The sequence below is a fragment of the Achroia grisella genome, unplaced genomic scaffold (assembly GCF_030625045.1).
Source record: "Achroia grisella isolate CSIRO2021 unplaced genomic scaffold, CSIRO_AGI_Agris_v1 utg702, whole genome shotgun sequence".
Taxonomy (NCBI): domain Eukaryota; kingdom Metazoa; phylum Arthropoda; class Insecta; order Lepidoptera; family Pyralidae; genus Achroia; species Achroia grisella.
In genome coordinates this window covers 2310229-2324953 of record NW_026712999.1, presented here as the reverse complement: position 1 = coordinate 2324953, position 14725 = coordinate 2310229, and the positions used below count along the sequence as shown (strand labels likewise).

Genomic DNA, 14725 nt, shown 5'->3' with positions numbered 1-14725 from the left:
TCGAGTGGCGATTGTTGGTAAAAAACAAACTAGTGGTGAATTGATTAGCATAAACCGACGCCTGCGGACCCCCCATGGATCTCACTCAATTAAGCCACTTGTCTTTTCGCGCTCGCGCCGTGTGCGAGCGACCTTATCTCTGTCCGTGGCGTGGGTGACTTTATTTTATGCTGAATATTGTGACTACTTTACCTTTCGTAAGTTTTCAGGACTTGTTTTGCATTTAAGATACTTTATATTGTAACACTGCATGAGTGTATTAGGTTTTTCTGATTAGGTCGACTGATTTACAAACATGCATGTTTGGTTTTTGCGTAATCTTTCCGACCCATTTAATAACAGATGAGTTTCTCTATTCAACTGCATGTCTACATAATTTTTGTATATGATATGCATTTCATTAATTTAGATAATTATTTATTTTAATCAATCTCGTACGAACACTTTCATACGTTAATGTTATATAGTCGTAGTTTTTATTTTTGGCTTTTTACAGGGTAGACTGATAGAATCAAATGCTTCTTATACATAGTGGATGGAGCAAAATATATTTGTAACGCTATAGTCCTTATAAATAAATTTACCTTCACCCATTTCTATACCTAGTCTCGTGCTCTGATCCGGAAACTTACTCTTGACTTGACTCTACTGTAGAATAGCAGTTAGCAGTTCATGATTTCCTTCAGTAATGTTATATGTACATTAAGATTTTCTTTATAGATCGAAATTTGAATTTTGATTTCATATAATGAAATCAAAATTCAAATTTCGATCGATATTTATCATTAAGGCTTTTTAGAACACGTAGTTACAAATTTTTATAATGGACAATACATTAAACAACCTAACAAAAAAACACTCTGAACTTGGTAATTAAGCGTTACGATTTTTAAATACAGCATATAGAGTTCATTACAGCTGTATATCTATAGTTTTGTTGGGGTTATCACTGTCTAGTAGCTAGTAGATAAATATATTCATTACTTTAATACCTGGTTTTAATTGACCAGAATTGTTAGAGTTTTAGTACCCACAATTACACCACACAGTATCTTGTGTTCGTTTCGAATAGAACATCCAATGAACGATATCCAGGGCCGGCGGAAACGGGCATGCAACGCATGCTGAGCATGCGGCCCCTCGTCGAAAGGGGTGCCATCACGAGATTTGGATATATACTATAATTTGATTAAAATATAGAATCTATAGAATAGTGTAACTTAACTGTGAATACGGAGACATAAACTGCGTTAGGATAAAAAGTGCATGCGGGCGCTGAGAACCCTAGCGCCGGCCCTGATTATATCTACGGTAAATTACTATATTTAAACACATTCCAAATAAATAATGAAAATTATTATATAGTATTTGGTAATAAAAAACGATAATTATAATTTATCATTATTTCAATATGTAAACATATATGTTGTTTTTCATTTCAGCCTTTCGAATGCTAATTTTACTAATATTATAAACATTCCGTTTATAATCATATCTAGAATTTATCATAGATAGAAGTTGGTACCTTTGTTAATCTTTTATACAAAGCTATTGGACTTATTAGAAAGATTTTTAACCAGAATATAGATTATACCATCTGTACGACAATTAAATGTAGCTAAACTTTAGAAAAAGTATGTCGCCGTCCTCTTTATCTAATTAAATTACCACAATAAAAACAATAATAATTTGATCATATATCATCATAAATATAGAACCTACTGTATTTTACTGTTTGATTTTGTCATATTTACAAGAAAAAGAAACAAATAATTGTTTAAAAATATGACACAATCATTAAGTCACTCGTAGAGCGTACCACGTCGGTGTGAATATCGGACTCCATATAAAATGCTTGCATGTTGCGCTGCGCAAACGCAGATAAAGATACTGACACCAACGCCGTTGCATTAGCATTTATGCGCCACACAGAGAGACCACCCTATATATTATACGGTGTGTTTAACTATTTACTTATTTATGTATTTAGGAATACTTAGAACTATACAAGTACCGAATTAACCATTCATAGTATACATACTACTCTTCTGACTGTTCTCTTTGGAAAAACACTTGTGAAGGTATATATTTATTATTATTTAGTTTGTAACCGTAAAAACCGTACTTGTTACAAACTTACATTTCAGCCTATTTCACTTCTTACAAAATCATAATGATAAAAAATAATGACTATAGACTATAAAGAAATCTATCTAGAGCTGTCTATCTTTATTTAAATTTATAGCGACCACAAGGTAAGTACATAGTAGGTATTAAAGAAGGACTACTTGCCCTTCTTATTCCTACTCATATAGCTGTAATCCTGTACTTATTCTACTACGCAACCAAATGAAAAGTTCATACCGTAGTGACACATAACTTTACTGCAAAAAGCAGTTTAGTTTTAAATTGTGTTAAAAACATATGGTGTGTATGAAATTTTTCAAAGGTAACGAATTTAGCATGAAGAATATACAATTATACCTGTAGAAATAACACCTTCCTGGTACAACTATTAATGTTAAAGTATTACAATGGCAGTCACTTTCGAAAGCATTCAATAATTGCACCCTATCATACTACTGAACTTTAATGTAACAATCGTAGCAAATGATCCCAATTAAGTGCATGACTAAATATTCAGCGTTTGCAAAAAAATTGCTCATTACTCAGACGGACATGGCGAAAAATAGCTAAAACTCACGGGCATTTGCATTTTCGTGCCACATGAAATATTTCGCTTGAAAAGTCTAAAATTTAATGAGTTCGCACAAAATTTGCATATTAGCGTTGTATTTTTATTGGATTTTACTAAGCCGAATTAACCTAAATTAAAAATGAGGCTAAGGACTTGAGATTGAATTTATGGATTGTAACAAAAGTCAATATTTCGTATACCATATGACTATATAATCTACTGATAGAATGTTTCGTCGTAGCTCAGTGGTTATTGCACATATTTAATTCTCAATTAATTTAAATACTCTCTGTGGCAAGAAATTCTCGATTTTGCTATGAAAGTAGAGTTTATTAGAGTACCGTACCATCATGAGTGTTTAAAATTGTGCAGATATTATATTATATTAATATAACGGATTCAACGTGGACCCTATATGCCACCACAATGCTACAATGATCTCAAGAACGGATAAAATCGCATTAAGATTTCGTCTTGTTATATATAAGCATGATTATACGCAAGACATCTTAATGACGCAACGCAATCAAATATATTCTTAACCACAGCCCTGCATGGGATTTCTATATGAAGTTGCCACGATTGGCTAACCAACCTGACTACATGCTCCACTGATGTCCTGTCCATATATACCATTTACAATACAATACTATAGATATACAATGTGTTCCCAAATTTGAATTAAAAAATGAATCTGTATTATTAATCTGTATAATAATACAACATTTATTTGAAAAGAATACGAGCTGAATTTCATGTCGGTTCTTCTAATCTCAAAATCATTCCGATAGATATGACATATTATAAGAGTTTATAATAGACCTACATGAATAAAGATACTTCGTTTGATTTGATTGAAATATACTATTATCCTAGGCGACCCTACTACATATTTCGTACACATTCATTAGAAACGCCCTTCATCATTAGAAATCAGATAAAATCTTAAAATAATGATACTACAAAAAAATTACTATTCTCGTTTCGAATTATGCATATATAATAAGTTTGCCTTGAAATTTATAAATTACAAATCAATCGCATTAACATAAACGAAACAAAGTAACGAAAATTGTACGGGTTCGGTACATTAACGAACATCGTTATTTATGTTCGTGTAATTTGATCGGCTCATGATCGGTGTGATCGGTGGCCTACGTTCAACACTTGGCCGCCGGCACAGCTTTCATTGCCAATTATATAAACAAGATGTGCATTTGCGACAATTTCCCTTGCCAATTTGGACCCAATCACATTGAGATAAGGGCCTAATTTTACTCATTATTATTAGTGTAGAATTTGAGCCCTGTCGTGATGTAGGAAACAATGAAGGGAGTTCTGAAAATTAAGTAAGTACAGAGTATGTTTATCCTTTGTCCTGATAATACAAACTTTTTAAAACTCATATTTAGGTTGATATTTTTTCAAATAACAGTTGACAAACAGATTAGGTTACCTTCAGTTATGTTATATATGTACCTATATGTATAACAATCCCGAATATTTAATTACATCTATAAATATGTATCAATTGTTTTGATTAAACCTAAAATTAACCCAGTATCCGTATTGCGTATTTGTGCTCAGTATGTATGCGACAGTTACCATTTACTATCGTGTGTCAGCTAATTTGTCGTAATGTGTATTGTGTCAATTCTTTAGAAAACTTTCCATGATAAATATGGTCGATAATGCAAAGAGTTGCAATGCCTGTTCGCATTACCAATCAGTCGAGTCTGGTATAAAATATTAAGCAAAAATAGGTTTCACACTACATATTGTTTTGTTCCAAAGAATGCTGGCCAAAACCTTTAAAATTAATCTATGAAAACAATTTCTTGAAAATATGCGTATTAGTATCACAGTTTTATATAAAAAATATTTTGTGTCTAATAACGCAACTTTGCATAAAGAGGTAACACAACGTTTTCATCTTAAATTGTATTTTAATCAATACATTAATTACAATTAAAGTACATGGACAATCTCGCCAGAAACACTCACAATAAAACTTAATTTGTGTAGCACAGTCGGCCGGCAGTGGTCGTGCGTTCCTCAGGGCTCGATACTACTGTTATTGGTCCTTTACCTGTTTAATTATATTCCTTTTATACCTCAGGGATAAAGGAAATGAAGACTTCATTTTATAGTTTTATTAAAGTTACATTTGCATATCACGTTTGGGAAATTATTAAGTAAGATGACTAGAGAAATCAAAAGCAAACCCGTGAATCTGTTCTTATAGCAAAGTAATATAGTGGGTTAAAAGCATTTATATTCTGTCTTCACAAAGAGTAGTAAAGAATGATTATTAAAACAGATTAACGTTTTAAAACGTTTTTGCCTTTGTTTTTTTTATTTTTATATGCAGATATTGAACTGAAATTAATGGCCATATACTATTAAGTATATATTAACCGGATTAAGTATATCTTTTCTGTCGATGTTTTGGCAAATGTAACAATAACAAAAAATCTTATAGAAAAAATGTGTTTGTATGAAGTTTTAGTGTTTATAGGTTTATAGTATGCACCAACAATAAATACTGTGTGGAAATTAATAATATAGTTTACCGTCTACATTATTTAATCGCCAAAGTAACATAAAACATGTTTCATTTCACACAATGCAAAGTTAATACATAATCATTACTTATTAAATCAATTTCCACACATTAATCATTGTTGATGCATACTATAAATATATATTTCTTTAATTTAGTTGTTTATTTAAAATTTCTTATATTTAAAAAATCTTCTCAAAGTTGTTGATATAGTAATTCTTTACTGACAATTAAGAAAGTATTTTATATACCGAATATAAATATTAAGCTCCCATTGCGAGTTCTTACAACATCGACCGCTTGCAGAGCGTGTAGTATTTACGTGTAATGATTGTACACCGAGACGGCAGATTCAATGAGCGTCTTATACATGCAAATTTCATATTTGATGCTAATTACATCGAATTACAGGCCGCGAGTGTTGCGAGGTGCGAAAATTGGGTGTTAAAGGCTTGTTATACAGCCATTACGCGTGTTGTAACATGAGATTATTGAATGATCGGACAGCACACGGCACGATAGCTTCTTGACAATCATCATGCTCTTTTTAATATTTCGAACATACGAATATTCGAATACTTTACAACAATTACAGAAAAAAAACCATTGGAAAATACGGTTCTAAATCCCATTAATGTTCAAAACGTCAGGGAATATGGATTCATTGATTAATGTTCGTTAATTGTTAATGCAAAAACTACTGGACGGATTCTAATGTAATTTTTTTCACAAATAGATTTTAGATTATAACACGTAATTTTTATCTAATTTAATATACACGAACAGTATCGCGGAAGCTATTTAAGTTATAATAGATCTAGAAAATCGAGCAGAAATTCCTGAAATGTTATAATTTTTTAAATATTGATACCTTATTTTTTGCTACTACCTACTTTATAGTCAAGCTGGTATACAAAGGTACAAAAAAGAGTCACTTTTAACGATGACCGAATTGAAAAAACTATCAAAGTAATAATAATCAATATCGATTCAAAGCTAATATATATAAAAATATAATTAAATTCAAGTGCTCACTAAGGGAACTATTTATATAATGAGTCGTCTTATTTAAAGTCGGTTTACAATTAACATCACGGATCTAACAGAACCGGTGACATTTCTGCTGCATTAAACACGTTTTTCTTTCAACAGAAGTAGTTCTCAGCTTAAAGCATGCATTGTGTTCGTTATACGTTGCTCTCATGTGAATAGTGTAACATGCAAACAATAATTCGCGTAGATCCACATCAAATTAAACACCCGTAGAGATAAATACTGCATTAAGGCATAGAAGAAAGCGTTTATGGCAGATAGAGTGCCCGAGACGTTTTTCCTCGTGGATTTGATTGGTCGGAATAAAAATGACAATTAGGTAACTTATGTGCTCAACAACGTTAGTGATTGTCGATTTATATAACACCAAATAACACATAACTATTTTTAATACAATCATCAGTGTAACAATAATATGAAGATGAAAAAACAAAAACCAATCGTACTCTCGAGAACACAGATTGCTCTGTTTGAAATTTATAAAATAAATTACAATAAAGGGTCCTTCTCCTTATCACAGGTGTATAGCAAATTTCGTGATGATACATTATAATACATACTCTCTTTAACATTTCATATTTATCTATATCTACTTTAATTTGAAATCTTTTTAAACGTATTTAGATATTTTTAAGAATATAAGTATAATAGAAGTTTCTTAATTTCCGAACTGATATACTGTTATAATCTAGTAATAACAAAGTATGCAACTAAACATGTGTACATTATACAACACATCTGTAAACATTAGGTGCCGTCTAAAGGCGAATAATTCGCACTTACCGGAATCCATATATAAGAATCTATTGTTATTAATAGATAGAGTTGCCAGCATTATCTTGTAAAAACTTTTATGCCTTGTCACAACAACATTCTATTATGGTCCTTTTAAAATGTTGTGACATCTTAAAAATATGGCTATGATAAAGTTCGAAAGCATGAGTATAGTTATGCAGGTATATACGAGAATGTTATACATTTTAATATCCTCTTGTTCTTTTTTATTGTAATTATTTCAGATAGCAATTACATCATAATGAAATAATGATAGTAGGTATGTAACTGTCCACTCAGAGGTACTATATATCATTGCACTGCTGCGGATCCAGTGCATTTAGACATGGACATAGATATATAAATTAAACTACAAGTTTCTTTACTAACATAGTTTATAAGTAGTTTAATAAAGTAATATGGATGAATATCCGAATTAATGAAATAAATAAAAAAAATATATAACATACCAATTAGACAAAACCATATAATCCCAAAAGTAATCAGAACTTGTTCCAAACGAGTGATAGACAAACTTAACTGTAATTTGTAAATGAATACTTAATATAGGTACCTAAATAGAATAACACCCAGAACAATACAAACAACCTACCCATGATGTGGTAATCGAAACTGCGATCATCAGAAGTATGGTAGTGCGTTAAACCGCTGTACTACTGAGGCCGAGGTGGTTGCATGGTATTTATGAGTGTGTATTAATGGGTTACAAATGTTACAATGGCTGGTATAAGAAAGTATTATTCTTGACATAATTATGTCCATTAATTACGTGCCATTAATGATATATGAACACCTTGACTATTTTCAATTGGTTTGCATTACAATAACGCATTTTTAAAGTCGCCTTGAATTTTAAATATAATATTACTTAGGTATTACACCCTCTTGCAAAAAAAGATAAGTGTGACCAGTAATGTAATCTAAAATAATGTTATTCGTTTAGTACTTATTTTACAATAGACAGATTCACAGATTGCAGACACGTCAAACGTACCTCTCTTTTTGCGTTAGGGGTCAAAATTAGAATAAGAATAACTTCATTTTCAGAAAACTTAATTTAAGATTCAGTTTATCTATGACCCCACACTATGCTATATCTGTGTTGTAGAAATCAAAAAAAGTAAACTTAGCATTGGTTCGGCGACATAAGATAACATGCAAAATATTTTTTAATTTACTTTTTAATGTAACGTTTAGCAGGTATTCAACTATAGTACGTCAAATTTATCTAATTATTCATTTGTTGTATGTTTTTGTTCGAAGTAATCGTCAAGTGCCTACTGGATAAATTTTACTCAACAAATATTTATAATTTCTAATTTAAAATTTAGTTTAAAAACTCATTTCGTTACCTACCTTTAAGTGTTACTTATTGATATGTAATTTGCATATTATATAATATAATCTTCTCTAATTTAGTATTTCGATTAATACAAACTCTAATATTGCGCTATGTACTTATGTATTATATCGTAGTATATATAGTATGAGGTATACATATACTTTTTAACAATACAATCACGTACATTCTTAATTCTAAATTCATTTTAGGTGATACAGGTATTATACGTACAATGTGATCGAAACTGCAGAAAATTTTATAACTGTGTTAGACAGGTTTAGGTTTTTTTTTAAGGATGATAATGGAATGGTGCACCCACCTGCGCTAACGGTTTACGCTGGCGGGGCACGAGTGGAGGATGATAAGATGAACATGAGGTCAGGTCAGTTACCCATCAGTTGCCCATCGTGACAAATTCACCAAGAATTTATCACGATGGTTTCCAGAGGGAACCGCGTGGAGGTCAACCTGACATGGTACATTGCTAGTAATGGGTTATTAAGTCCACATTACTAACAATCCCCTTTCCCCCCGACAGGTTTAGGTTCTAGGTATAGTCTAAACATTCGTCACTTATCCTTAACTTATTTATTTTAATTTAGATTTTCTGTCCATCATCCTATAGAATAATTAAATTTATTTATTTATACTATATACTTTAATGTACATACTACAAAAAGTAGAAAATAAAGTATTTTTGCCAGATATATTGTGTAGGTAAATTTTAAATTACAAGTAAAGACCCTAGTTTCATTATACCGTACTTATTAGTTTGTATGTATAAACATAAAATCACTATCAAATTATATTATTACAAATTGTAACTATGTTTATACAAATAGCTACTATAGAAATGTAATTAAACAAATAAGGCATTTTCATTATAATAGACTTCAAAACTTACGTCTCCAAAACGATGGATTCTATTGTTATAGAAGTCAGTTCTTTTATATAGAAGATATCCTTAAGTTAAGACTGCCGCTCTTCGCTTGTCACTTTATATTTTAATATACATTGAAACAAAGCTCTACGCCGCTGTTAATAGAGATGATAATAATTATTGTTATTAGGAAGTGTAGTTAGTGTTGTTACAATAGTTATATCCCACGCTGTGGACACACCGTGACCGTCGCGCCACTTCCAGCCAACACTTTTAATAGTGCTGTGCGCTGTAGTGTAGACAATTTTCAGCAACGGTTTTATTTTCGATTTTATTTCAAAAACTGGATCTTTGAAAGAATCAGGATCCAAAAGTTTTATAATTTCGTAAATACACATACAACAATCCATATTAATTTTATAAATGCCAAACTGTATCGGTCCTACTGTATCTTTTACCTAACTAAACTACTGAAGAGATGTTGAAATAATATATTGATATGAAAATAGATTTTGAGCACACAGTCTATCTTTTATCTTAAAAGAAGATGACAAAATCATGGGAAGGAAATCAAACAATTATGTTTTTTTTAAACCAAAATTATTGTCAATTAAAAAATATAACTAATAAAAATTGTAAACAAATAATTAATAATATATTTTAAATTTTAACTCAAACTGTTTGTAACTAAGATTGCAATTTGTTCATTCGGGGTTAAGATTCAGCTTTTCTTTCTTAGTTCCGGTAAAAGCATAAAAAAGAAAACTAAACGTGTAAATATATCTGCAGTTTTTTTATATCGAAACAAACAACAGTTGTATTTTTAGACAAATACACACGGATACCTAATTATGTTTTTTTGTGTAAATAATACTGATAAACTGGAAATATGACAATTATTCTCAGAACACCTACTGAGTATACAGTATAGTCAGTTCATATGTGAGAAATATACTCGTAACAGATTTCTAATTTGACTACAAGAGAGTTTTATTTTTAAGTTAGAGAAAGCCTCTTTTGTATCCAATTGGTGATGTCAGACTTCATGTTCAATATTTTTTTTATTTATTTTCACAAACATGGATGACAATAAATACATGTAATACAAAAAAAGAATAAATTAATTAAATGCGTGTTATTTTTTTTAAATCTAAAGTACTTGTGTTTTAGTTTATCGATAGGTATATATTAGTTGGTTTTATTGCGCTATATACTCACTTATACTGTTTATTGGAATTCCTTAAAAAATATTCAGGTACTTTATGCAGTTATAGTAAACATGCTATTACCTCCGACCACGTCTGCACAAACTTGCATCCCCTATTCACCACCTCCTACATCATTTTTTGAGATAAAATATAGCATATGTCCGTCTTCGTAATTATAGATATCTTCATGTGAAAATTCATAAATTTATATTCAGCTGTTTAGTCGAGAAAACATAACATTCACATTTATAATATTAGTATGATACCTATGGATTTTTATAATATGTATAATTATTTAGACAAATAAATATATATCTAAAGTAGACATATAGAACATTTAAAATAATATCTTTCCATTGCTCGGACTGAGAGTTTCCAATTAGGCTACCCAAGGGACACATTTTGAATGTGATAATTGGATTTCCCAAATGTAGAGCCAAACATTAAAAAAGATATTTAAGGAAACCAGTTACTTAATAACACAAATAGCCATTCCTATAAACTTGATTTTTATACTCTTGAAAATATTCTATTCTATAGTATAAGCTAACTAGATTTGGTAGATATTTAGCATACGTTATTTAGATGTAGAGCTGAAATATATATGATATTTTCTATATAAAATTTACAATAAAAATAAAACAAAACCGTCCATCCACATAAATAAAACATTACAGCGCGTTGATGTCTTTTGTTATCAATATGCTACATGTGTGTTGTTGTACAAGGAGATTATAATCCAATTTTTCCTTTAGAAACTAAAATACAGTAAAAAATTACTTATCAAACATAAAAAAATAATTACCTTTTTCCTAATATAGTAGTAAGTAATATAAAAATATAATAAAAGCGGAATACCGTATTTTTATGTGGGCAATTATAATAAATATGTAGTTTGCTCCTAGTTACTAAATATTTATGTATATGTATTTATATAATACCTACTAGCTACTCGCCCCAGCTTCGCAAGGGTGTACATGTAAACCTATACATATAAACCTTCCTCTTGAGTCACTCTGTCTATTGTTAAAAACTAAATTAATATCCTTTGCGTAATAGCGAACACACTGCGGAATCAACTTCATTTTATACTACATAAAGAGTTAGTAACTAAGAGCGAACTACGTACAAGCAGACAAACCCCGAAAGGAGTTTACAGGACATAGAATAGATTTTGTGTGAATTGGGAAAAATAAAGCTTTTTATCTATCTATCTATATGTGTTATACAAGGATGTTTGTGCCTATTTGTTAGTATTTATTTTGTTAAATATTTATCTATTTATTGACTAAATTTCAATATTATCTGGTCTAAATGTTTAATAAGAAATTGATAACATTACAATAAATTATTTTAATTTATTAAAAAAACTTACCTCAATGTTTAATAATGATGCTTATATCTCAGTCGATTTAAATGGGAAGAATAACTTCATCGTACAACTAAACTGAGGAGAAAACACTACAATTTCATTAACTTTATTTGTATTATGGAAATGTTTCTTTTGTATTCGGCGCCGGAAAAAATATAAAAAAAGTTCAACAACGCGAAACTGGCAGTCCAGAAAAAGGGTTTTTAATTAAAAACCATGCCCGGGCTTGAAGGTTCCAATTTTGAAAACCAATTAGAACATCGCGTTCGAATTTGAAAAGCGTTCGAAATTTGAAAACGCTGCTTTCCGTTGCAAGCTCTGCGTAAGCTCTTCGCGGTGCGTGGAGCGGTTGTAACGGTGACTGGAGCGTGTCGGTCCTGCGCTCCGGGCTCCGCCTACAACGGAACGGAACGGTGGGGACGATACACCTCTTAGCCTCTTCACACTTCCCTCATACCTACTAGTTCCACCAATCTAATATGATCTCCCCCGCCTCTTTATCATTCACAAAATGCAGGTTTTCGCGGGGAATATGTAACATCTATAGAGTTCTTAGTTATCTGGTCTGTTCTCGTAAACTAACGTGTCATCTTTATGTGCGATTAAAGACTTTAAGTGGTTTCAATAAGGCGGTGGATGGAGCATTAGCTATAATGGTAGGTGTGTTTCTGGTATTTTGCGGGGCGGATGCTAAGGACTGTTAAATAGATAAGATACGAACATCGATGTATAAGTGATATCTATAGAAATGGAGGGAAGGAATGGCGCTTAGCGAATGTCCGTTATGAAGAAGACACCTTTTCGCATTGTTATCTCAAATTTACAGGATCATAACAAATCCAAAGTTTCAGCTGAAACTTTAGAAGTATTATACTAATATTAAAAATTGTATTTATAGTACCAATTTTTAGGTAAACCAGTGCGATAAAGTCTTGTCGATATAGTTTACTAAGATAATTCTTTATATATCATATGATGTATATGGACATATACATCATATATAAAGAATAATATGTATATAATGAGAATAATATATAATATTATACTTAAAATAGCTCTAAAATTGTTCATTGATTCAAAATTAAGCCAATATGGACAAGTCAAAGACAAAGCATTGGTCATACAGTCTAGTCATAGATTTTTTAAAGTTGAGTAGGTATACAAATCAAGTTTGATCACATTAATATTTACTTGTGATCAATTTATTTTAATTTTTTTTTTGTTTTCTTTAGTGGATTGTGCTGGATTATATATTACCAGGAAACTAACTATAAAAAAACATTGTATATTTTCAGTTGATTTAACATTTAACATACGTTGTTTATCACTAAATACAACTACTCTAAATAAAACGGTGCAAATGTTATCTAACTGCATCTATGTATTGTGCTTATTACCGGGAAAAGCATTAGCAATTCGCATTCCCTTATTACTTGAACCACGCGCTACATAACTACATAACTCAGGTTCGAGGGATATCGGTTATGTTTTTTGTTAGGTATGGCGTTTAAACATGACGCTCATTGCTCACCTATTTCTCGGTGCAAATGTTATCGAACTTCATCTATGTACTGTATCCATTACCGGGATAAAGTTCTTTCTCTTATTGCTTGTACCATGCACGATATATCTACATCAGTCCGGTTCGGGGCGCGTCGGTTATATTTATTGTCATTTAAACTTGTCTTTAAATGACATTAAATTGTGTTTTAAACATGATGCTATTTACTCACCTATGTCTTGGTGCAAATGTTATCTAACTTCACCTATGTGTGCATTACCGTGATAATGTTCGCATTGTCTTATTGCTTGTACCACACGCTACATAACTACATGAGACAGGTTCGGGGGACATCGGTTATGTTTTTTGTTATGGTGTTTAAACATGACGCTCATTACTCACCTATTTCTCGGTGCAAATGTTATCTAACTTCGCTTATGTTTTATGTTTATTATCCGGATAAAACGCGTGCTAAACTGTAAAATTGATTTATATTACACTAAGCTAACAATATTAGATATATAATAGAATAGATAGATATTATCACCACTATATAATAATAATATAATCTCTGGACAATTCATACAGTACCATCTAGTCCCAAACTAAGCAAACCTTATGTTATGGGTAGTCCGCAACTGATATAATTACTTAAATACATTTTTTTTGTAAAAACATAGATAACTTATCTATATAGAAAACACCCAGACCAATACAAACAATCACACTCCTGTATACAAATGGTTTGTAGCGTAGGTACGAGGTATTGAACCGGTGTCCATTGTAAAGCCGTCTGCCATAGTAAAATCAGTCTAACATTTTCTAGAGTTTCCATTACAAACATACAAACCTTATATATCTTTCCTCTAGGTATATAATATTATTGTAGTAGATATATATCTATATGTATCTATATTTTTTTATTTTACATATAAATTAAAGCGTATTGTTTTATTTTTTTATAGAGTTGAATTATTAGAGTTACACATGCATATTTGTTTGTGTATTTATATAGTTTGTAATATTTTGGTTATGAATAAAGATCTTTCTATTTACTATACATAAACCTATATCTTCTATGTTACATAAAATGTAAGTGTTACTATATGTTTTTTTAATTAAATAAAATTAAACTCATCAAATGTCAATTTATATTAAGAACGTAAGGAAGTTATTTTCCCTCTTAATTAATACTGGACAAAGACGATTTCGTGAATTCCAGGTGTCAGCAATTAGTACACCACAGTGTTTGAGGTGGACGTATATGTTTGTGTGTCTCTATCTCAGGAACAATCTGCGTTTGCACCCGAGCG

The 14725-nt window shown here is 30.8% G+C and overlaps 1 protein-coding gene across 1 annotated transcript in view; it reads right to left on the bottom strand.

Moving 5' to 3' along the window:
• The window catches only part of LOC131850133 (paired box pox-neuro protein), a 51598-nt gene extending 39352 nt beyond the window's left edge, over window positions 1-12246 (bottom strand). The window contains exon 1 of the mRNA XM_059200304.1: window positions 11915-12246. The gene's annotated coding sequence lies outside the window, so the exon portion shown is untranslated. The remainder of the gene's footprint in view (window positions 1-11914) is intronic.
• Between the last annotated feature and the right edge of the window lie 2479 nt (window positions 12247-14725).